Source organism: Zeugodacus cucurbitae, chromosome 2 (assembly GCF_028554725.1).
Source record: "Zeugodacus cucurbitae isolate PBARC_wt_2022May chromosome 2, idZeuCucr1.2, whole genome shotgun sequence".
Classification (NCBI taxonomy): Eukaryota; Metazoa; Arthropoda; class Insecta; order Diptera; family Tephritidae; genus Zeugodacus; species Zeugodacus cucurbitae.
In genome coordinates, this window is record NC_071667.1 from 11,329,959 (window position 1) to 11,357,443 (window position 27,485).

A 27,485-nucleotide genomic window follows, 5' to 3' on the forward strand; every position below is an offset into this window, starting at 1 on the left:
CACTTTCCTTCAAGTAAACTTCAAACCAATCTTACAACAATAATTTTTTATCTATTTTAAGTGCTATAAAATGTATTTTCAAAGCATATTTCGCTCCAGCAATAAATTTGTGCAAAATACTTCAATTAATTAACTTGTCATGACTCGTCGATCCGTTAATGCAGGCACAGCTTTCTATTGCTTTTCCGCCATAACGTGGCATTACTAACGAAGAGCAATTTCATACTTATTTATAAAAGCTTAAACAACATCAAAAACAATAATAACAACAACAACAACAAAAAGGTTGCAGCACTAGTGCCAATGCTGGCTAAAATCCCACAGCGACAGTCGCATGCAAATCAAGGACTATTAAAGGACTCTTAGCACATGTCTCAACAATAAAGCAAAAAACAACAACTCAACACACCCCAGTACAACTGCTGCTACATATTACGACTCTCTCCGCACTTGTAACCATTTACTTTGTGTGTTTGGCAAGCGAAAAGTAGACGTGTTCGAACATAATTTGCTTGTTGTTCCCATTTTTTACGCGTTCGTTGTTCGTTGGTACACACACATTGACACACACAAATCCAAGCACTTTGACAGGCGTACTTAAAAAGCAGCGCAGAGGAGTAAATAACAGACAAAGCGAATTCCAATTTGGGAAAAAATTCAATTCCAGTCACTCGCTCGCTCGCATAAACAAGCTAACAGCAAAACGGCGGTCCGTAGCGTCAAATGAGGAGGACACGAAAAAGCAGATATACATATATGTTCGTGGATATATATTGTATTTGAAATGAACCGAACTGAATTTAACTTTTGTGCTCGTTTTCCGGCGTGCGTCTATTTATGAGTCAATATGTACAAACGAAGCACCAGCTCATGGTTTTTCAGTAAAATTTCGCTCTGTTTATGCCAATGTGTGCTTGTGAACGGTTCATTTATTACATTTTCCAATGTCAGGCTGAAATATTTTGCGTAAAAATTGTATTTTTTATTTATTTATTTATTTGTAACTTTTTTTGTTAAATGTGAATTATATGAATTTTTATATATGCATGCATTATAATAAATATATTGTTTAAATATGAGTTTTTATTCAAATTTGTTTATAAAAAGTAATTGTCATTTAGCATGCCTGCGCTTGACGCGAATTTCAAAAGGTGGTTTGGTTTCACTAAAGATATCTCTTCCAGATTAAAGCCGTTGCATTGACACTGCAGGACAAGCACACAAGAGATATTCCATTGTTTCTCTGGTATCTCTTGACATTTCTGCGCTTTCTGTCAGCCTCATCTTGTAGGCGTGCCACAAGACTGTGACCACTGAGTATGTCGACCATGTTCCTTCATTTCATTCTATCGAGTGTCAATAAGAATTTCGTGTATTTCTGATATACCGTTTTATAAATGACTTTTGATACTTTAGCCCCTTCTAGCACGCTTTAAACCTTCTTAACAAGTTCCTGTCTTGATCATCATATAGGCAGTGCAGGGATTTACCTACGTCGTCGTCATGCTTTCAGATGACAGTTTTACGCCTCCCCTTACCCACTATATCGTTACCCTTGATGCCATTGTGGCCTGGCATCAAGTAGAATTGGAGTCGCTTATTTCTGGCGACATCCTCTACTGCTGTCATGCTATACATGCTTTTGGCAGATACGCAGAAAGACAATATTGCCTTGATTGCACCTGGTGGTGCATTAAGGGTAGCTCAGCGGCTTTTCCAATTGCAAACACCTCGGCTTGAAATATACTACTTCAAACAAACGGCGTTACGTTCGATAATCCGTTTCCAAAAAGACGGCAACTTCATAATACCCCTTCGTAGAAGCCTCGCTCCTTATTTGCGAAGAACTCGGCCAGCCTCTTTTCAAAAGCCTCTTTTGAGCTCAACTTAACACCACTAATCACCTCTCATCCGAGCTCCCGCAGGTTCTGACGAGTCATCAACGAAGTGTATGGTCTGGGGTAGTCCTGGTGGAACACTACACCCTTCGTTCTGGTCCATCGCCTGCTTCAAGCGGTTCAGTTGGTCCTGGCCGTCAATCCCGGCTTGGACACTGTTTGGGACGATTCACCGGCCTTCGACCACGACCGTTTTCGTTTGATATTGTCGTATGTGATCTATTTTTCGTCGGTAGTCACTATCCGCAGCAAAAATGGGTCGAGTTCGTTCCGTTTCAGGCATTCAGGCACATCGCAGGCGTTGATTCGGTCCAGAAGATTTTTTCGCGTCAAATCATGCGGTACCCAAACATCAAGCTTTTTTGTGTACCTAGCCTTCTGAAGATGGTTTAAAATAGTTTCGTGACTAACTCACATGTCCTGGGCGATGTCAACAGATGCCACATGCCGGCCTAACTCGATGTTTTCTATGATTTGATCGATATTCGTCGTCACAGGTCTTACGCCAGCTGGCTTATCCATGGTGTCGTTTTTACCCGTCCTGAATCCTCGAAACCATTCCTCCACAGTTCAAAGTGATAGAGTACCATCCCCCAAAACATCATTAATCTCACGGAACGTTTCTCTAGCGGATTTGCCTTTAACGAAGGAATCTTTAAAATTGCTCGAATTTCGGCGTTTGTGAAATCCATGTTTACATGTCTATAACTGTTGAACGCAATATCCAAACTAATCATGCATAGCGTCGTTTTGTAGGTTATGTCCAGACCTTTGGTCCCGTTGATATTGCCGCGCTGTTTTCGGACAGAAGCGTAGGAAATATTTGTAGAAAAAATGATTACCTAGGAGGGGTATAATCATACATTTTCACTGTCGTCCGTCATATTGTAAAATTCCTTGGCGAAGCTTTTGGATATCGAAATATCCAATCTCGAAATTTATTTAAAGAACCACTTTGACTTATTAGTTTTTAATCCACATTCCACTTGAACATGAGTCCACTTTCTATTTCTAAAAATATTTGCTGCTCAACATTTTCCAGCTTAATGACATTTTTTGTGCGCTACGCTTTGCATATCTTTCAAACTACTTTTTATTATGCAATCTGCATTATTGCCCTGACTTGTACTTGTAATCATAAATATATTGGATACTATTTGCATTGCTTTTGTTACGCCAGTCGTTAGGCAGATTACATGGCAGGCGCAAAAACTCTGTCAAAGAAAGCGCAGAATATGAAATGGTAGGAGAAAGTATGCGAAGATGAATTCAAGAAAAAAAAATAAAAAATGGATAAAATATGAAAACACTGGACTATGCATTATAAGGAAACATAGAAAAACATAGAAATTGCGTTGCCAATACATATTTATATATAAATAGACTTTTGTTGTATTTACGCGCCATTATGGCATTGTTACTTTCGTAGTGCAATAAAAATAAGAAAAGCAAATGAATATTACAAGTACGCGGTCGTTGTTACAGTTTCGGTACATTTCAGCTACATTTGCGGTGGCACAGAAAGAAGAAATGTTTTTCTCCACAAACATTTGCCTGCTGCCCTCCTCTCGTGTAATACATATTTATGCCTTTAATAGAAGCTCCGCTATGCTTGTGTGCCATGTGTTGTTGTAGTTTCATTTGTTTGGTAGCAAAACAGCGAAATGACATCATCATTATCACAATTATTATTACTCTTATTACAGTTATCGTCAGTTTCAGCATCATTGACACCGTTTTTTTTTTGCACTTTTACTGCGCCCGCGCGCTGGTGGGAAATGTTAAAAGATTTTATCCAAATATATTAATGCATGAAAAAGAAAATACCATGAAAACACACACAATGCAGAGAAATACTTAAATTCATACATATAAACACAGTTTGATGTATATGTAAGTGAAAAAACGAGAATACTTTGACTTTCGTGGCATACTTTAAGGCGCTACACGAGTGTATTTTTATTTTGACTTGACAGTGTGTGTGCATATAATATAATATTATATGCAAATATGTATGCCACGGCTATTTATAAAGGTATGTCTGCAACCCACTTTCTTTCCAGCGCTCTACCACTTCGGTGCAACTTTCCATTGCTGCTCGGCGGCCACCACCTCCTCCAAGCAGGCTCATTTGCGCTACCTTTTACTGATTCGTACACACTTTGGCTTTTTCGCTTTGCCATACACCGTAATTATTAGCGATATTATCTTTGTTGTTGTTGTTGCTGTTGTCGATGTTGGTGTTGTTTGAAAATGTACGACCAAGCACACTTAAGCGACCTCACACACTTTACCGTATTTTTCTTAACTTGGCCAAGTCTTTAAACTGATTTTCTTACGTGAATATTTACTCATAACAATGTCTTCAAGGTTTTCCTTGTATTACAGTTGAAAATAACATATATATTTACTTATGTGCTTTATGTATACTAGGGTGAGCTATTTTATTCTTGAAGGAATATATTAGGTCTACAACTTTGCTTCCGCCGTTAGTTAAAATATTGGCCGTCGCTAGCTACTACTTTTGACCATCTTTCTGGCAGCATGCGAATTCCGTGACGAAAGAACTCCTCATCTTTCGAGTCGGTCCAAATCCAAGCAATCCAATTTTTGACTTCTTCATAAGAACTGAAGTGCTCGTTAGCTAGACCGTGTGCCATCGATCGGAACAAATGGTAGGCAGATGGAGCAACGTCTGGAGAATACGGCGGGTGGGGTAAGATCTCCCATTTCAGCGTCTCCAAATATTTTTTGACCAACTTTGCGACATGAGGCCGTGCATTGTCATGCTGAAGAATGACTTTATCGTGTCTTTCCTCGTACTGTGACCGTTTTTCTTTTAGTGCTCGGCTCAAACGCATCAATTGCGTTCAGTATCGATCTCCTGTGATGATTCCAATTCTAATTCAGCATCTTCGAAAATCTTCTCCCTTCCACCACCATGCCGGTCTTCGACTTCATAATCACCATTCTTAAAACGTTGAAACCATTCGCGACATGTTCTTTCACTTAGGACAGCCTCACCGTTCATATCCGAAAGCATTCGATGAGCCTCAGCCACACTATTCTTGGAATTAAAAAAGAAAAGCAAAATTTCCCGCAAATGTCGAGAATTCGGTTCAAAAAGTGACATTTTCAGTTGAGAATAAGTTGCATCCCAAACTTATTCTCAGATCTCTACAAATATTTTGTTGGGTTAATGTTGACACAAATGTCCAAGATCGATATAAAACGATTTAACCGATTTAATCGACCAGTGCTTGACTCTAGAGACATCTATTTGAAAACGGCGGAGGCGAATTTGTAGATCTAATATTTTAGTATACATTGAACTGTAACTCCAAAAGAAATATAAAAAAAAATATTATATACAAATATACATATATTTGAGTATATAATATACATATGATGATATAAAGTACATATATTACATATACTTAGATCCCTCAATAACATTTTCAACTGTTTAAAGCCACTTTCACTGCTCTCACTGTTGTTCACGACAGTGCTTAAGTGCCACCATTTCTCACGCACATACCGTTATTTGCCCCCTCGATGCATGCGTGTGCGTTGTATTTACAACTGCGAGCTATTTGCACTACCTTATCTGCCACATTATGCGCTTATGCCGCAGCTGCGTGCGGTACTCGGTGCAAATTATGTTGAATAATTTTCGCATTTTCTCTAAAATGATTTCTACATGCGTTCCTATATACATATATATACATATGTATACATACATGTGTGTATATATACTATATGTATACATATGTGTATATATACTTTATGTATGTATGTGTATAACACACCTGCCGTGAAACACCACAAAAATCAGCAAACAACAAATAAGACACAACAAAAATAATAACAAAGTTTTAACCAACAAATAAACGAGCAGACTTTCGCTGCTGCGTGAATTTCACATATCGATATGTAAAATGTAATGCTCAGAGACGCGTGACAGCGTGAACCAGGTTGTGCCATTTGCCAATAACCGCAATCAACGTATGTACGTGGTAGACAAGTATGATATATATGGTTGACATTTATTTGATGAAAAAAATATACGACATGTCAGCGCATACTAGGTGTATGGATTTTTCAGTATCTTAGAGCTTTCTGAATTTTTGAAACTACTGCAATGTTTCTTTGACAAATGAATAGTGTTTGGTAAAATCATTTGAGATCAATCAATAAAATAACATACTGCACATTGCAATGCAATGCCGAACTCTTTAACGCAGTTAAAGGGTTAAGGGGGTCATCCCATGTGAGGGGTTCAAAAAAAAATTTGTTTTCATAAATTGCTTACTTAACATGTCCAGAATACGATAGTAAAGTGATTTTCAGAAATTCGAAGTCATTTTAAAGATACAACAGTTAGAAGAAGGAAATACTTGAAATTTGTAGGAGACATTCAGCACATGTTAACGCATGGAATGAGCTATTATTATTTAAAAATTTCTAAAAACTTCGTTGTTTTTATAGCAAAAAAACTAAAAAAATCACGCAAAATTAGATTTTTTTTCAAATGTCAACCAAACATCTAATTTTTACTATATTCTCTTGATCGTAGTGCGTTCCATGCATTTAAGCTTACAAATTAAAACGCCGCTAACTTACTTCGTTTCCGATAAGCCAATCAGCGGGAATAGTGGAGGAAGTGCGAGACCATTTTTATGAGGCGGCGTGTTCAGAACGCTGTAAATCATGTTCTACACAATATTTTTAGCTCAATCTAGTATATTTATACTGTCGAATTATATGTTAATAAATGATAATAAAATTAATGTTCTATGTATTCTAAAAAATCACTAAAAAATAGGCCGTCAAATGGGATGACCCCCTTAAATATAGCCTATCATAATTTAGATGTATGATCATTCGAAATATTAATTTAAGAAAACATCATATGGTAAATTTCGTCAGCATATTTGATTACCATACTTGTCAGCTCGAAAATAAAACAAATAAAAATTGCATTCCATTAACTCCATCGATGACATGACTAGTTTGGTATTTTAATATTAGTTTTTACAATTCGATTATTTGATATTTCTGTGAAAGCACAACCACAACCTAAAAAATTTGAGAGAAGAGTTCCTAAAAAACTTACTCGTATACACGTCTATGCTTAGTTGTATGTGTATGTCTCATTCCAACATTCCTTATTGACCATGCTGTCTGAGTTTAATAAATATCCTTACTTAATGGACCTTTTGGTGTATGCAAAAATATATATGCAAATATTCATATGTTAGTATTTATGTGGCAGGAATGCTGTTGTAATACCCTTTCGGGAAACACTCGCATATTAATAATTCAGCACAGTATATTATGAAATACTATTGTTACAAAAACAAATCTTGAATGTTATAAATGAAGCTAAGGGCTCTTAACAAGAGTCTCTATCATGTGACAAGCATTTGTACTGCTCAAATATTTCTTGATTCATCACATAACTGCTTAGTATGCTCTAGCTTTGCTCTTCTGTCAAAATATTTACTTGTGAGATCAACAAAAAATTTAAAGAGTTGAATACAGCAGATGTCGTTTTCCATTCGCCACTACTCTCTTCGTTATGTTTGGTGCTGTCTGTCTTGTCAGTGACAGTAAAAAATATAATCTAGTTGAATCCATTAAAATAAAAGTTAGTATAGGATTACCAAATTAAAACGTTATACTATTTTTTTTTATCAATACTATGTTATTATACCAGTCTAATTATGCCAGTTGTTTGGTGAGTCGAAGACAACTTGAGCTTGTGGAGATTCTTTCCTGGTAGTATTAACTGTTGCTCTTTTACATATTTTTTTGAAGGCAGTCTTTTTCATTCATGTGAGTTGTTTGTCTTTACTGATTTGTTATTATTCAATATTCAAAGTATTGAAAATAGTTAAAGTTTGTGGTCATATGAGAGTGGTATAATGTTCTATTCAATATTTTTATAATAAAATGAGTTTATTTCATTTATGCCAGTTGTTTACTCTTTTCGCTATATTTGTTATACTCTTAATTAATGAATAATAAGGAATAATTAATTGTTTCTTTCAATACTACGCTCAATGCTAAATATAATAGTATGGAATTATTGAAAAAACCCACAAAGTGGAAAATATAACGGGAATTTCTCAGTAAAAGTTGTGTAACGACTTATAAATTCCAATCAGCAATGCAACTTAATCCAATAGAAAAATACGCGCCTACGTACTTCCCGGCAGGTTATGTGTATATTTTCAACCGCCCTCTATGAAGAAGCCTGAATTATCAATAAAGCGTATTTACAACATAACATATAAAAAATTAAAGCGCAAAAAATACCAGCAAAATTATGTCGGTCGCTCAACGGGGTTGCTCTATTGAGTTAACGGAATTTCAGGAATTCCATAATTGCTGGTTTAAACCAGTGGGCCAGCAGAAGGGTTGCGAAAAGCACAAATACGAAGTGTAGTCAATATGTTGGCCATAACACCAAAGCATTTGAAAATCCACTGAAATTAATTTGTAATAAACTGACGTTATTTTGCAATGCGACTACAGTGTATTTTTCTATATTTGCATGTGCATATGTACATATATATATGCCTTTATACATGGGCTTATGAACCAGCATTTATGTTTTAATATGTAGAGACAGCAAAGTGCCATGTCATGGCATCGCATGCGAAGGACAACTGACCAATTTAATATGAACTAACGCTCCGTTGAACCCACGCGCACACAACCACTCACACAATTTGCGGCCACACAACAAGCAGCAAACGTGTAAATAAAGCGCTCAACAAAATGAACGTAAAAAAGGTTTGACATTTGCATAAAAATGGCGCAGCCACGAATGGACGCTGTAAAATTATGGTTTAACATATTACCGTTAGCCACTACATACTTCTATGTATTTATACCTATATGTGTGGGTGTTGTTGCTGTTGTGTTGTAGTAATGATGCAGATAACTTGCGTCAAGTTGGCTAAATTAGATAAATTGAAAGTGAATAGCGGAAAATATGCAGTGCTCGCCGGAAAATACCGAACATTCCATATACTTATACATAGGCACATATATGTATGCATGCACTTGTAGTGGTGTATGTGTTTGTGTATTTAACTATGCGCCATAGAACAACCAGCAGTGAACCACTAAAATGACTAAGTCAATGACTCACTAATGATTGAAAGGATTGCGGGCGGCGAATAGTATTGAAGGCGTGCAAATGCCACATCCACTGCGGTAAACGGTGAATAGGTACTCGTAAAGGGTGATTTTTTAAGAGCTTGATAACTTTTTTTAAAAAAAAAACGCATAAAATTTATTTGAAACGTTAGATTGGTTCATGACATTTACTTTTTGAAGATAATTTCATTTAAATGTTGACCGCGGCTGCGTCTTAGGTGGTCCATTCGGAAAGTCCAATTTTGGGCAACTTTTTCGAGCATTTCGGCCGGAATAGCCCGAATTTCTTCGGAAATGTTGTCTTCCAAAGCTGGAATAGTTGCTGGCTTATTTCTGTAGACTTTAGACTTGACGTAGCCCCACAAAAAATAGTCTAAAGGCGTTAAATCGCATGATCTTGGTGGCCAACTTACGGGTCCATTTCTTGAGATGAATTGTTCTCCGAAGTTTTCCCTCAAAATGGCCATAGAATCGCGAGCTGTGTGGCATGTAGCGCCATCTTGTTGAAACCACATGTCAACCAAGTTCAGTTCTTCCATTTTTGGCAACAAAAAGTTTGTTAGCATCGAACGATAGCGATCGCCATTCACCGTAACGTTGCGTCCAACAGCATCTTTGAAAAAATACGGTCCAATGATTCCACCAGCGTACAAACCACACCAAACAGTGCATTTTTCGGGATGCATGGGCAGTTCTTGAACGGCTTCTGGTTGCTCTTCACCCCAAATGCGGCAATTTTGCTTATTTACGTAGCCATTCAACCAGAAATGAGCCTCATCGCTGAACAAAATTTGTCGATAAAAAATAAAAAAATTTGTCGATAAAATTGGTAATAAAATTCAATGATTTGCAAGCGTTGCTCGTTAGTAAGTCTATTCATGATGAAATGTCAAAGCATACTGAGCATCTTTCTCTTTGACACCATGTCTGAAATCCCACGTGATCTGTCAAATACTAATGCATGAAAATCCTAACCTCAAAAAAATCACCCTTTATAACGGATGGGCGGAAATTATTATTTGCGCAAAAACTGTGCAAAAATATCGACAGTGCACATACATACTTATAAATAAATAAAAATAATAATAAATATTAGTAGAGCTTGTGACGCGCTGGCAAATAAATAATGCTGAAAAAATGTAACACAAATACCATTAAATAAACAATTATACACACACATACATATATACATAAACAAATGTATATATGTATATGTAAACATGCACTTGTGGCGGCGGAAGAGGACGTGGACGCGAATGCGCGCCTATTAAGCTTTGTGTTGTTGCTGAAATTATTCACAGCCACATGCAAATTGGCAATTAAGAATTCAACTCGGTTCGCCGTTTTGTTTAGTGCGCTCTTTTGTGTGTGTGTGTGGCAGCGTGAAATGTGCTGCGCCCGCTTCAAATTAGGTTGTTTTTGGCATTTGGCAGCATTTAGTTGTATTTATTTTAGGCATATTCGCATACAAAGTGCACGCTTTCATTTATCCACTGTATCTACATTTCTATTTACAAGGCTATTTGTTTACTGTACATATATACTGTATATGTGCATGTGAATATTTGGCATTTTAAGTTTTTTTTATGTTTTGGGCGTTTGAGTGGCGGGAGTGGTCATAATTCTCGCTACGGCAATTAAAATGTTAGTTGTACAGTTATTTTTATCTCAAGTGCTGGTAAACCATTAATTACAAGCCACTATTATGAACTCACTGTGAGGGTGTGTTTCTGATGCGTGTAACAAAGTTGTTTACAATATTTTAAGAAACATCCCTGTAGTTCGGTACCATCGGCGAAGAGCTAACGATATAACTAATTCCGAATCATTAGCACCGGTCCCAGCCCGATTACATGCAATGTTATTTGACTAACGATTTTAACATTACAATGTCCTACGAGAGTAATCGAGCGGTGCGACTCTGCATTACCAGTCACTGGTGAAAGGACTAGTTCCAAAATCGTTAGTGAATCGCTAGTACAGAATCACTAGCGTTTTCGTTAATTCAAAATGGCTAGTGATTTGACTAATTCGAACACGCTAGAGGTTTCATTAATTCAAAATCACTAGCGATTCTTCTGGTCCATTAATGCTTGTGGTTCTACGCCTGAGAAAAACTTTTGATAACAACACTTTTACAAAAAATAAAACAAATGTTTACGAAATACAAAGAAATATATTTATTTAATTCATGTACAAATATTCTTATATTCTATCTCCTCCCTTTTTTCGTCCTTAAAAATTATCTTACATTATATTATTCTTATATACTCGTACTAATTATTTCTTTCTTTCTTTATTAAATATTACTTTTTATTATTAGTTATTTTAATTAATTTTTTATTTATTATTGCAAAATACATACATATGTATGCAAAATAAAAAATATTATTAGTTCTTAGTATAATAATGTTAAATTGATGTACTTATAATAATATGTTTTCAATTATATTATGTATATACCTGATCTATGGGTAGATAATCCCGCGATGGTTCTATGGTTGTAGAGATGGGTGATCTGCGATGATTTTGTTGTTGTTTGTGATGATCCGGTGTTGGCGCCTCCGTCCGTTGTTTTTTTGCCATCTTCTTTTGTTGCGTTCTTAATCTTATTGTATTATTTTTTTCACTTATTAAATTAATTTTCACTTTTTTGCACAATACTTTTTCACTATATGTAAAAATATTCTATAATTTTCCGTACGCAAATTACGCATCTTCCTCTTAGTCGGAAAAATGTGAAATGACGCGTCAAATTTTTGGAAAAAATTGTGTGACAAAAGAGACTAGAGAGAGAGAGAGAGAGCGCGAAATGAAAAAACAACTCAGAGTAGTGTTTTTAGGGGTGGGTTTTGCCAATTCATTTTTCGAGTAATGCCTCGTTGCATTACAAATCATTAGCGAAAAGACTAATTACTAGTAATGCATGAAATCGCTAGTAGGTTTAGCGTTCTAGTAATCGCTTGACACCAGCCGAACTACTGGGATTTTTAGGCGAGATTATTTGTTGGTGTTGATTGTGTTGAATGTGGACTCAGAACTTATTGAAGTCGATTTTTTAGCTAATGTCACAGATTCTGAAAAAGCATCCGAGTTTGGGGTGTTGCTTTAAATATAGAGTTAGATATATCAGAGTGGAGTTCAAGTCCGGATGTTTGTCCGTCCGATCGTCTGTGCACGCTATAGCTTGAGTAACAATTAAAATATCGTGATGAAACTTGGTACAGGTGTTTCTTGGCACCTTAGGAACGTTGCTTTCGGCGAAATAGGACAATGGCAAAAACCGAAAACACATATGTGCCAAGTGCCATAACTAAGCCATAAATAAAGCTAAGAAAGGTGCGCACTATGAAAGGGCATCTTTGGATGTTATTCTTTAGGAAAGTAGGCGTGGCACCGCCCCTACTAAGTTTTTTTGTACATATCTCTTAAACTACTAAAGCTATGTCAACCAAACTCGCTAGAGTCGTTTCTTTAATGTACTACCTTATACAGTCCAAAAATACAGGAAATCGGATTATAACCATGTCCCCCTCCCGTACAAGGGTTACATATGTTTAAAACTACACACTAGAAACTTTAAATTTCATTCAACTATATCTCCGAAAATCTTCGACCAATTTCAATGAAATTCGGCTTGTGACATTTACCTTGCATCCTAATGATATGTTGTGAAAAAAGGCCGAAATCGGTTCAACTACTTCCTATATACCAGAACTTTGAAGAGATATTTCGAAGAAATTCAGTAGGAATATTTTTCTTCAAATAGTATGTCTCCATGCCAAAAATGGGTGAACTCAGGTTATAACTTACTAATATTAGGGTTTCCAACTTTCGATGGATTTATACCACACATATATATGAACAATATGTGGGCTAAATTGTCTATTATATAATATTAAATAAATAAATTGCGGGAGTATAAAATGTTCGGTTACACCCGAACCTACCCTTTCCTTACTTGTTTAGAATTGTAATTATCTTGACACCATTTCCTCCGACTTTTGATCCATTCGTCTCGAATAAAAATATCTACATATAGTCAAAAAGTCGATTCATAGGTGACAAAACTCATTTTATACTTCCAAAGTCAAATTAAGATTGATTTGAAAACCATAAAACTTCATTGAAGAATCGAAATGTGACTGTTGGAACCAGCTAAAATTGTCATTACATTATATGTTGTAAAAAAAAGGTGCATGGAGTCCCTACGCGCGGAAGATGTAGCGAGAGGGAAAGGATAAAAATATGGTGGAGTGACCAACACTTTCTTAAATTCACATTTTATAAATTTATTATGCACATTTTATAAAGCAAAATCCAAATCAATTATCATTTCTGGGTTCTGACGGATTGATATCTATAATATTTAAAATTACATTGGATTATGATAACTAATATACGATATGAAATGCCTTACATATATTTATACTCTCGCAACAAATGTTGCTAAAGAGAGTATTATAGTTTTGTTCACATAACGGTAACACCCAAAACTAAACGAGTTAGATATAGGGTTATATATACCAATGTGATCAGGGTGAAGAGTGGAGTTCAAATCCGAATGTCTGTCTGTCCGTCCGTCCGTCCGCCCGTCCGTCTGTGCAAGCTGTAACTTGAGTAAAAATTAAGATATCTTGATGAAACTTGGCACACTTATTTCTTGACACCATAGGAAGGTTGCTTTCGAAAATGTGCAAAATCGGAACACTGCCACGCCCACAAAATGGCGAAAACCGAAACACATAAAGTGCCATAACTAAGCCATAAATAAAGCTATGGAAATATAATTTGGTGTGAAGGATCCTACTATGAAGGGGCATATTTGGATGTAATTTTTTTGGGGAAGTGGGCGTGGCCCCGCCTCCTACTAAGTTTTATGTACATATCTCGCAAACCAATAGAGCTATATAAACCAAACTTTCTGCTGTCGTTTTTTTTAGCCACTTCCTAATACAGTCCAAAAATGAAAGAAATCGGATCATAACCACGCCCACCTCCAATACAAAAGTTAGGTTGAAAATTACTAAAAGTGGGTTAACTCACTAAAGAACAACGTCAGAAACATTAAATTTCACATAAGAAATGGCAGATGGAAGCTGCACTCAGATTTTTTTACAAAATGGAAAATGGGCGTGGCGTCGCCCACTTATGGGTCAAAAACCATATCTCAGGAACTACTCGACCGATTTCAATGAAACTTGGTTTGTAATGGGCCAAATCTCTTCACAACCACGTCTACTTCCTATATACCAGAACTTTGAAGTCGACCTGAATCGTTTACATTACAATATATAAAGTAAGTACTAGTGAAGATATTGGTGCAGAACTTTGCACAAATACTATGTTAATAGTGTGGCAGCCCCATTCTAAAAATCGCCGAAATCGAACCTTAGGTTTTTAAGGCCCCATATATCGAACACGAGGACCTCGGTGCTTCTAACCTAATATTATGGTTTCCAACTTTCAATGGACTTTATACAATATATATGACGAATATGTGGGTCGAATTGTGTATTATATAATATTAATAAAGTGAAATAAATAAATTGCGAGAGTATAAAATGTTCGGTTACACCCGAACTTAGCCCTTCCTTACTTGTTTATCTATATTTCTCGCGAATACCGTATCAATAGTCGTACCTCCTTTTGTCGTATGATCATTTCTTCCATTGATCATTTCTCATGAAAATTTCTCTCTGAGGAATGCCAGTAATGGTTCAGCTTCTGGCAATGAGAAATTTACATTGAAATCTCCCGCAAGGAGTACCGGTTGTTCGCTATACTCTACTGGTTCTCCGATAATATCTGCAAAAGCTTGCGAACCTGCAGTTGACAACGGTAATAAAGCTTTACCGATGAACAATTGTATATCTCTCATCGATGAATTTGGTGATATATAAATGGCAATTAAATTAAATTTTTTTTTACTATTATGATTATCGCTAGGGTTAATTTTGCATTCTTGCATATTTGCAACTGCAAATGAGCGAGGCATATTGTTCTTTTACACTAACAAAATGTACAGCGAATTTGCAATTGCAAATATGCAACACCATTTGCACCAGATTGTGAATTGCCCTACTGTGCTTATTGACTGCATTATTATATATAATTATTTGTATAATTATTTGTATAATTATTTGTATAATTATTTGTATAAAACCTTGAAATTTATTCATAAAAATCACCACTCAGAAGTCGTTTTATCCGTTGTAACCGAGCGATCATCGAAGAAACATCATTTCTAATATGCCACAAGACAAAATTATAAATGAAGTTCATAAACCTCACGCTGTCAGATAAAACGATATACCTCCTCATGTACGTACACATGTGAATATGTCATGTGATGAACACATAGACGACGACAAGCGACGAGCGACATCTGTCAAATATTAAAATACACGCGTTCTTACGGGCACAGATTTTTAGACAACAGTAGGACTTCACGACAAAAGGGTTGAAGTCTTCGCTGTCGCCAAATTAGAAATTCTTCTATTTTTTCCGACGACAATGGCCGCTGTAGAGCTGCCACTAATATGTGAAATGTAAAATTATTCAAAGTTCTCACAAGTATGACGTTATTTTGCCAGCAGAAGCGTAAAATAGCTTTGATATATAATTTATAATAACAATCGATTATTTAAAACAAATAAATCGACCTATTTTTACTTTTTTTCTACAAAAAATTTCCCTTTAAACTAAATATGTAAATTTTATTGTTGTGAAAGGTTTCAGTACGGCAACAATGAAATTGTTGTTTGATATGTCGCTGCCGTCTTCAAAATGTGCAAGACTCTGGCTTCAAAGCGACATTTGTGATCACCCGTCGCTACGTCGTGTCGTCGTCTTTGTATTCAGCACTTCACCAACCAAAAATTTAAACATTGTTCTACAAAAACAAGAATTGCTCAAATAGCATAAGCATGACAAGTGCTTTAAGTTCTCTGCTTTACTCTCATTCACTCTCTCTCTCTCTCGCTTGTTTAACGCTATAGGTTGCGCAACCAACAATTATCGGAACCTTTTCCGAAATCGTATATGAAGTATAACTTCAAAAAAATTAAATAGTTGATGGGAAATCAAGACATTTCATCAAGAGAAAAAAACTTGATGGTTACTTATTTCAACTACGTGGACCCCAATCAGCTTTGCAAACAAAAATTTCTGGACAATTGTTAGGAAGAGAGCTGATTTTGGAAACCGTAAATGGCAAATATTCGTATTTGAAAAAGTATTAAATTAAGTAATAAATTATGATCAATTCATTTTTGTTGTGAGTAACGAAAGATCCAAAAAATTGGAGACTCGAATTTTGGAAAACTTGCTCAAAATTATATTCAAAGTTTTTCCAGAATGTCAATATGGCACCCGGTATTTTTATCTATATCAGACATAACCTAAACCTGATTGTACACACATGGGTCTCGCCACATGCAGACATTTCTCAGAAATCAATTTCACTTTTAGAGATTACTGAGCAGCATGAATATCGAATATGACCGCCGATAAACATAAAACACAGAACTAGTAATAAAGCAGCATGCATAAAAATACCAATCAAAAAATGCTTTCAAAGTTTCCACCAAACAAAGAACTGAACTCTGGACTGGAACTATGCTCATCATAAAATACCACAAAGTAAATCAAGAAAATCCCAAACAGCACTAAGAAATCTACAAAATGCAATCGCAATTCGAATAAAAAGAAAGAAAAACTCTGAAGAAAGAATAAAGAAATGAATATGATTGTTGCTTGTAAACCAAGGAGGAAGTCGCTAATAGAAAAAGGAAGAATAACACGATTTGTAGCAAATGAACAAAAGAATGAGAAAAAGAAATACGGGAAGTCAAGGCAAAGCAGAGATGCGAGTTTGCATTTAGGGCAGAGTTGACAGGCCAAACAGCGACGCAAAGGGGTAAATGTGATGAACATGTCTGATGAATATAAAAAATTGGTTGGCGACCTAAATATAACAGCGACGAGCATACGAAGACGGTGCAATAACAAAATGCACGCACAGACAAGCGAATGGACACAGACTGTATTGGAAGGATGAAGACTAGCTTAGCTAAGTACATTTCGTTGTCTGATTGACATTTACTAACTGTGGATTGAACCGAACTGAATTAACTTTATTTTTATTTCACCGCAGCAGTACATTTTTATGATCCCTATCGTGGCAGCTACAGCAACCAACGACCATCGAGCATTTAGTAGAGTTAAAGAATGGTGAAAAACAAAAAAATGAAACAAAGCAAGAATAAGCATAATAACAACAACGTTGCTGCTGAGAGGGGATGTGAAATGTTGGATCAAATGTCCGTAGCCACGTTTAAAGGATAACCGAAGCCAATCTTGATGCAACAACGATAGCAACAACAATGCGAATGATAGAGTGGAGGGTTAAAAAGTGATGTGTGGGAAAGATTGAACCTGGTAAACACACATCCAGCCACTTATGTTTGTATGTATGTGTAAGTAAAAGTAGGTATGTGTATGCCAGTGGTCAATATGTAGCAGATAAATAGCGTCGAGATTGTTCAACCTTTTTTCCACTTCGTTGCATTTATCGCATGAAAAAGCAAAATATTGTAGCGGATGGCCAATGAAATGTGTCAAGCTAAAGGGATTATACTCGTATATGGGAAAAGCTGCAGCTAAAATCAAATTTCAAAGCGCTGTCATACCAGTTGACTTGCCACGAGAGCGGTGTGGTTGGCGCCACATGAAACCATATATACATAACTCTAGTACATGCTCGATACTTTGGTTTATAAGCAACAAGTTATGAATGAGTTGAGCAAAAAATTAAAAATCACTAAACTAAATAACCGAGGCTACAAAAAAGTAACAACCAACAACGAGTGGACTTGTGCATAGCAGTGTGCCTCAATGAAATCAATACACTGTAAAGGACACTCACTCAGGCGGTAAAGTGCATACTCGTATTATATACTGCACGAAAAGCAGCGATGAGTGATAAAAAAAATGAAAATAGCGAGCGGCAGCAGTCAAGGTGAAGGTAGTAAACAGTTAAAAGTGCAAAATATACAGGCTGGCACAAAAGTGTGGCACACAAACGCCTTGCACGGCAGCTGCAGCTGCAAACTGTTGCCGGATATTGTTGGCCAATTGCTTGCTTGCTCGCCTGTCAGCACCGTTTGTCAACCTTTTAACGCTCGCTGGCAACTTTAGCTTCCGTTTGGTGTACATAAACTTTTTGTTCAATTTGTATTTAATTTTTCCACTGCTTTTTGTTTGTTTTTGCTTTCCTTCTACTGCACACATCTTCTGCATCAATTGGTTAAGTACCAAGCCTGTGACACATCCTCTGAAGCGGAGAACCGCCTCTTCTTCGTCACACACTATGACAATTTTTTTGTTTGTTCTCTTTTGCTTGTATATTCACCTGAGGGTGACAGTGAAGCAAAATCATGTGAAAGAAAATCCTACGCATGACTTGAGCTTTCCAGTTGTGTATTCGGTTACGGCAATGCTTTTTGCGTTTTTGCATATCGTCTGTGTCCATCATAATACCAGCTGACATACATTGGTGTTGATATCGTACACATATATTATGTATGTATAGCTCATACCCATTCGATTTTTTTCTAATACATTTACTTTCACAAAGCCACCTGCCGAGTTTTACGGAGCTTTGACAGTGATTGCTTACTTGATCTACTCCAAACGGACTGCTCTTGAGCACATTCTCAGCCTGTATAACTACTCGCTAGACAATCTGACACTTAAGTTGTACTACTACTGTAGCATGTAGTGGCTTTTATTGAGCCACTTGGATTTTTTCAAGTGTGAAATACGTATGAGTAGATATACATATACATTTATTGATGAATTTTGAAGGAAGAATTCAATTGAATACTTTCGTATCTTAACCAATTAAATTTCTTAACTAGCTCTCTAATGGCCTTTTTTATTTCCTTATAACTTTACTACTCTTTCATGTAATGAATAATTTTGAAAGAAGTAACTTCCTTGAATTCGTTAGTTAAAACTCTTAGAATTTCCCTTAGTGATAGTTCTCACTCACTTATTGTCTGTCCGTTTACATAAACTTGTCGCTCCATTATACTTCACCATTTTTGGGAATAATAATAAAATGTATACATAATTATTAACCCATCTAAAAATTGCTTTATCCCTATCTCTATCTCTATCTCTATCTCTATCTCTATCTCTATCTCTATCTCTATCTCTATCTCTATCTCTATCTCTATCTCTATCTCTATCTCTATCTCTATCTCTATCTCTATCTCTATCTCTATCTCTATCTCTATCTCTATCTCTATCTCTATCTCTATCTCTATCTCTATCTCTATCTCTATATCTATCTCTATATCAATCTCTATCTCTATCTCTATCTTTATATTTATCTTAATCTTCATTCTAGTCAAGTTATGGGTTTCGATTCCTTTAGCGATTCTAAGTGCCCTTAAAGGTTTTTAATTCAATTATATTTTAAAAATATAATTTTTAATTAATCGAACGCTCTCCTTGGCATGGAGAGTCTACCTAAATTTACATGTCGGCACACATCCCATTAATTTTGCACAAAAGGTCTTAATTCTCTTTTGAACGGTAAATAATTGACTCAACTAAATTAGCGCAGCAACATTCATAAGCCATGACTATCAGCAAAAGCTCTATGCTCATTACCAACTTGCAACTTTTTAAATTCCAAACTGCTGTGAAAATATTAACTTTACATATTATTTTCAGCTTAATTTTCGCACAAAGTTGTGGTTGTAATTTAATTAATTTCAATTACCGTTGCAATTGCTCGCTTTTTTCCACATTTTCGCATTTTTGCGTAATTACACCGCGTTTGCGCTGATTAACAGCTGTTGGCATTATGAAGCGCGCAATCGACTGGCAAACCAGCAAACCACTAAAGTGAAAAAAGTAGCAAAAACAATGCTACCAACTACTATTACAACAATAACAAATGAGAGAGAGAATGTTACAAAGTCATTAACATGGCAATTATTTGCATTAGCAGACATGCAAAATGGTAGGTAAATACACTTAAATACATGGCTCAGTGCCCCTTATATGTGTGTGTGTGTGTCGGTGTTTGAGGGAGTGAATGGTTGGCAGTGAAAGAAAGCGGTGAAAGAACAGATGAATTGTACTTCATTTGTGGGCAGCGTGTCGATATTACAACGAATATTTGGCGAGCTTTTCGCGCATGCAAGCGGCGAGATCACGAAGTAAGAAAACCCAGATTAAATGGCACTATAATTACATACATATACATACAATATTTATCAATACATATGTATGTGTGTTCGATGTATGCGTGATTCAACGCTCTCTATTGTAATCGAAAACGCTCACAACGCTATGTTAAATAGAAATGCTATTTGAAACGCGCCAAGCGTATTAAGCTATTAATTAAGTGTTTGTTGGTGTTGTTGTGCGTAGGTGTTATGTATTTAGTGTGCATGACGCAAACTAGTTTGGACTTTTAATTAGTCTAGTTATATGAAAATGTAGTGAGTAGCTAATATATACCAGGTATTAGTGAGTTGATATTGGTAGAAGTGCCATTAGTCGGTTGCAGGAGAGCATAATATATATGTACACTAGCTGTTACCCTGTGCGCTTCGCCACACCTAAATCGATTAAAACTCTTAAGGGTTTTTAGTTTGTATTTTATTTATTGTTGTAAAATTGTTACTTATTTATAAAACATATTGGTATACAACATTTTTGGTTTTTCCGCCTGGCGCATGAATGAATAAGCATCTTGGTGTTCCCACTCTCGAGCATGCGGCCAACAATTGGCCGTGGGAGAAGCCCTGTTCTTCCAAATTGACGCCGCACACTTGAAACGTTTGCCCTTGCGATTTGTTGATGGTCATCGCAAAGGCAAGACGTACTGGGAACTGCAAGCGCTTAAATTCAAACGGCATGTCCGTTGGAATCATGGGAATGCGAGAGTACAACTTCACCTGCTGCCTTGTACCATTACACAAAGTCGGTGGCTTCAGATTTCGTAGAAGTATAATGGGTGAACCGACTTTCAGGACTAAACGATGCGGTGGCAGACCGGGGGGATCCAAAGAATTCAAGAATTCAGTTGGATAATTGACTACTTCATTTTGATTCAAAACGCTATCAATCGATGTATATGTTGTAGCAGCCTTTGAACATGTTTCCACAAAACTGACGATTTTAAACATGCGTTTATTTCGTCGGCAGGAGTTGATCGAGGAATGACTGGCAAAGTTTGCCGAAAATCGCCGGATAATAAGACTAATGCTCCGCCAAAAAGTTGTTGCTTTTGGCGTAAATCTTGCATTGTTCTATTGAATGCTTCTAATGGCTTTTTGTTAGCCATTGGGTACTCATCCCATAGAACTATTCCAGCTCCTCGCAAAACTTTTGCCATTGCTGAATTCCTCGATATGTTGCACGTTGGTGTTTCAACGACTTGGATGTTCAATAATTAATTTCAATGTGCTGAATGTGATGTTCTACCGCCATCAAGTAGAGTAGCAGCGATGCCTGACGAAGCAATTGCCAGCGCAATTTTCTGCTGTGACCGTATAGTAGCAAGAATCAAAGAGATCAGAAACCTTTTCCCTGTACCACCGGGTGCATCCAGAATGTAGAATCCACCTGCGTTATTGTCAACCGATCATATAATCTTATCATAAGCATTTTTCTGCTGAATATTCAATTTGGTAATGTTAGCTTGTATGAAAGCACGCAATTCATTGCAAGCGTATTGTTGTTCACGTTGAAGCTAATGGTCAAGCATATCAATCGCTGAACGATTGGGCGCAGTTATGCCAAGTTGCGCTAATGCCTTATTCGCAATTGTAAGGCACAGATCTTCAACCAATATCAAAGCATCATTATACATTTGTAATGTATATAGCAAGTCTGCGTCTGATGCTCGATTACGCGCCAAAATTAATAAGTCCTCGGTCATGCAGTCTTTGTACTTATTCCACAGTTCTTGCGGATTTGACGGAAGGCTTGTAGATATTATTATGGCGAATAGTACGCGTATTTGTTTTGGATGAGATGTGAGTGAGGCGTCATGAAGTGCGGTGTCCCAATGCATATCATCTTCTAACAAATGCATTCGCTGACATGCTTCAACAGTTTTCAAATCATCAAATGATCTTGGTCCGCGCACGTTGACTAATAGCAGACGCAATTAGAAACATTCGGCGTTGTTCGGATGGATGGTGTAAATGCGTCCTATGGCATCGGTTTTACGGGCATTTGGGTAACCGTCAACACGCTCCCCTTGCTTTCGTCGTTGAAATGTTTTCGATGATGGATTCCAAGTGAAATATTGTGGTATTTCGGAATATAGCAATGTTCTTGCAAATTCATCGTTTTCACACAACTCGAAAAAGGTAGTCAGTGTTGTCCCCGGTGGTCGTGCTGCGCTCTGTTGTACATTGTCTGCAGTGAAATAAACGCGTTGACCATTTTCGAGATGAACTGCCAAATGAAGGCATTTGACAGGACTGCCAATCGTGCGGCAAAACATTATTTCATGAGAATTTGTATAAGCGGGTTGTATCATTTTTTTTTGCAAAACGTGCAATGATACACACATTAAATTTCTTATGTGCACCCTCCAAACAGACCCCAATCATCCCTGAAAATTTCATTGAAATCGGTCAAGCCGTCTAGGAGGAGTATACGAACAGGAAGTTTTGCCACTTTATTTTATATATATAGAAGATGTATTGGCTAATGTATTTGGCTGGTTGAGCTCGTGTAGAGAGAAAAACACAATTACATTTCATTCGAATTGTGCTTTGAATTGACGTTTATAAGTGACTTGGAGTTTAGCTTTTAAGAATATGTTGTCATAATATACTTGAAGTACTCCGGATATATTAAAAAAGTTTTGGACTTTATGGAAAGTATATTCTGATCAAGTGAGGAAGGGCTAAGTTCGGGTGTAACCGAACATTTTATACTCTCGCAATTTATTTATTTAACTTTATTTATATTATATAATACACAATTTGACCTACATATTCGTCATATATATTGTATAAAGTCCATTCAAAGTTGGAAACCCTAATATTAGGTTAGAAGCACCGAGGTCCTCGTGTTCGATATATGGGGCCTTAAAAACCTATGGTCCGATTTCGGCGATTTTTAGAATGGGGCTGCCACACTATAAACATAGTATTTGTGCAAAGTTCTGCACCGATATCTTCACTAGTGCTTACTTTATAAATTGTAATGTAAACGATTCAGATCGTCTTCAAAGTTCTGGTATATAGGAAGTAGGCGTGGTTGTGAAGCGATTTGGCCTATTTTCACAACATTTCATTGGGATGTAAGGAAACTATTACAAAACAAGTTTCATTGAAATCGGTCGAGTAGTTCCTGAGATATGGTTTTGTGGCCCATAAGTGGGCGACGCCACGCCCATTTTCCATTTTGAAAAAAAAAAATCTGAGTGTAGCTTCCGTCTGCCACTTCTTATGTGAAATTTAGTGTTTCTGGCGTTTTTCGTTAGTGAGTTAACCCACTTTTAGTAATTTTCAACCTAGCCTTTGTATGGGAGGTGGGCGTGGTTATTATCCGATTTCTTTCATTTTTGGACTGTATTAGGAAGTGCCTGAAAAAAATAAGTGTGCCAAGTTTCATCAAGATATATTAATTTTTATTCAAGTTACAGCTTGCACAGACATTCGGATTTGAACTCCACTCTTCATCCTGATCACTTTGGTATATATAACCCTATATCTAACTCGTTTAGTTTTGGGTGTTACAAACAACCGTTATGTGAACAAAACTATAATGCTCTCTAGCAACTTTGTTGCAAGAGTATAAAAATATATATATACTAATGTTAAAAATTAGATATGCTATATTATTTTCGCCAATAAAGATTAGTAAGGTATTCCGAACTACCGAGAAACAAAGTTCAGGTTCATATTATTGAGTTTTTCTTGTAGGAATAAAGATTCCGGGAAATATAGATAAAGCAACTAACGGGTGATTTTTTTGAGGTTAGGATTTTCATGCATTAGTATTTGACAGATCACGTGGGATTTCAGACATGGTGTCAAAGAGAAAGATGCTCAGTATGCTTTGACATTTCATCATGAATAAACTTACTAACGAGCAACGCTTGCAAATCATTGAATTTTATTACCAAAATCAGTGTTCGGTTCGAAATGTGTTTCGCGCTTTACGTCCGATTTATGGTCTACATAATCGACCAAGTGAGCAAACAATTAATGCGATTGTGACCAAGTTTCGCACTCAGTTTACTTTATTGGACATTAAACCAACCACACGAATGCGTACAGTGCGTACAGAAGAGAATATTGCGTCTGTTTCTGAGAGTGTGGCTGAAGACCGTGAAATGTCGATTCGTCGCCGTTCGCAGCAATTGGGTTTGTGTTATTCGACCACATGGAAGATTTTACGCAAAGATCTTGGTGTAAAACCGTATAAAATACAGCTCGTGCAAGAACTGAAGCCGAACGATCTGCCACAACGTCGAATTTTCAGTGAATGGGCCCTAGAAAAGTTGGCAGAAAATCCGCTTTTTTATCGACAAATTTTGTTCAGCGATGAGGCTCATTTCTGGTTGAATGGCTACGTAAATAAGCAAAATTGCCGCATTTGGGGTGAAGAGCAACCAGAAGCCGTTCAAGAACTGCCCATGCATCCCGAAAAATGCACTGTTTGGTGTGGTTTGTACGCTGGTGGAATCATTGGACCGTATTTTTTCAAAGATGCTGTTGGACGCAACGTTACGGTGAATGGCGATCGCTATCGTTCGATGCTAACAAACTTTTTGTTGCCAAAAATGGAAGAACTGAACTTGGTTGACATGTGGTTTCAACAAGATGGCGCTACATGCCACACAGCTCGCGATTCTATGGCCATTTTGAGGGAAAACTTCGGAGAACAATTCATCTCAAGAAATGGACCCGTAAGTTGGCCACCAAGATCATGCGATTTAACGCCTTTAGACTATTTTTTGTGGGGCTACGTCAAGTCTAAAGTCTACAGAAATAAGCCAGCAACTATTCCAGCTTTGGAAGACAACATTTCCGAAGAAATTCGGGCTATTCCGGCCGAAATGCTCGAAAAAGTTGCCCAAAATTGGACTTATGCGTTTTTTTTTTAAAAAAAGTTATCAAGCTCTTAAAAAATCACCCTTTATAAGAAACCTTTTACAAAAAAAAAATTTCTTTCTTTCCTCTGGCATCTTATATACCTCAGACAGCTACTATGAAAATTCATTAAAAATATGTCACAACTTTTATTTTAGTGTCATTTTTTTAATATTTTAAATACCGTTCTTTGCAAACGGTTTTACAGTATAAAGCTCAAACTAAACATTTCACTTAACTAAACCCAAAAAAGAAACAAGAAAACGTAATTCTAGTACTCCACAACAAAGAGGCAATTAAAAACTTCAACTCACATTCTAGTACAACTTAAGAGTCAGTTGTCAAGAGACTAATTCCACTCGCACTCTCGCACTCGCCCACTGGTAAAAGTCGTAACACATGCGAGCATGTCTAGTGAAAAATAAACATCCGGTAATTAAATGCGAATAACGGAAACTGAAACTCGGCACGTCGCCGGTATTTTGCTATAAAGTGTGTTGTAATTAAGCTAAAAGCTAAAGTCAAGCAATTTCAGCGAATTATATGCCATACTCAAGTAATATGTACGTCTGCACGCTTGCGGGCATATGGAAGTTCTTGCATTAGGGTTTGTGCGTTTTTAGGCGCATGGAAGGCATGTAGAAGGCGTGTGGGAGGGGGGAAAAATTATAGATAAATTATTGAAATTATTGAAATTATATATGATTGTTTATGGAATTGTTTATTTTGATATTTTTTCTCTTTTGTATAGACTTTTATATGGAATGTTGTTTGACACAAGCTACCATCTTTATAAATGAATTCTTAATAAGATTTTGGTGTATTATAATATTCCTCAATGTTTAAAATGGTATAGCATACATATCTAACTAATATAATTACACAAAGTTATAAATATATTGTTTGGCAAATATCTTCCTGCCGCCTTTTTGTCTTTTGAATTTTGAGGATATGTATAAAGCGCTACAGAGCTCGTATTTGGCAATACTATACATCTTTGAAAGGTCTTGACATAACCTACAAAACGAATTTATGCATGATTACTTTGAATATTGCGTTCAACAGTTATAGACGTGTAAACATGGAGTTAATTAACCCCGAAATTCGAACTATTTTAAAGTTTTCCTTCGTTAAAGGGAAATCCACTAGCAAAAAAAACCTTCTGGACCGAATCAACGCCTGCGATATGCTACTGAAACGAAACGAACTCGACCCATTTTTGAAGCGGATGGTGACTGGTGACGAAAAATGGATCACATACGACAATATCAAGCGAAAACGGTCGTGGTCGAAGGCCGGTGAATCGTCCCTAACAGTGGCCAAGCCGGGATAAACTGCAAACGAAGCGGCTCTTTTTAACTTTTTTTCACACTTTTTATAAAGCATTAAATAAAGAGCAAAAAAGCGGAAGGGAGATATTTGTCAACCTAATATCGAGCGAAATATGAATTTTATAAGACTAAAACTTGACTTTATATATAGATTTTAGGAGATCGATATTTGTTCATTGCTTTTATTGAGATTTCTTATATAAAAAGCTTTCAAATGGGGTCACTCTATTACTATGAATAAAAAAAAAATTTTGTAATAAAAGAATCTTTCACCCTAATGTATCTATATATCAGCGAACAGTCCTTGCATTCTCTGAATAAAAATATAAATAAATGCGAAAATATTTATAAAAGTACAAAAAAGCTATGAATTATTAGCATCGCCAAAGAAAAGGCATAACAAACAAACGACAAGTTAATTTCGTGCTAACTATAATGTTGCAATCAAAAGACATAATTTCGAGAACAGAAAAAAATGTGGCAAAACAATATGTAGCACATAAAAACTTGTTTCGCTCTGTCCGCAGCGACGTGAAGAGAGGGCGAAAAATTAGACAAGTTGAAAAAATTCAAACTAATAATGTATGAAACGTGATGCATTTAGTTGTTGCCACAGACTTGCGAACACACACATACATGTATTTATTTTTGTATTCTAGCCAAGTTTTTTCTATATATGTATTTGTGCTAGTTATGTGCCTTTGAACCGCAACGGCCTAGGATACCACGAAGATCACGTACTTTTGACATAAAGTCAACGGATTTGATATGGGCCGATATGGCACACGGGGTTGAGCAGTCACTGGGGCGATAACGACCTTAACCTTTTTTGTGCTTCTGTGTGTGTGCGCGGGTGCGCACGAGAGCCTGCATTGATACGCCACGTTGGGTTGTCATTGCGTGAATTTGTTGACGCTATATTCTCCTAGGTATCGATATAT

At 36.5% G+C, this 27,485-nt stretch overlaps 1 protein-coding gene and 1 non-coding gene across 2 annotated transcripts in view; one reads left to right on the forward strand and one right to left on the reverse strand.

The window, feature by feature from the left end:
• LOC105212314 (zwei Ig domain protein zig-8) overlaps positions 1 to 27,485 on the forward strand; it is a 218,403-nt gene that overhangs the window by 26,729 nt on the left and 164,189 nt on the right. The window lies entirely within an intron of this gene.
• On the reverse strand, positions 15,263 to 15,468 carry LOC128920041 (small nucleolar RNA U3). The gene has a single exon (XR_008470160.1). It is a non-coding gene; the product is annotated as a small nucleolar RNA U3 (small nucleolar RNA).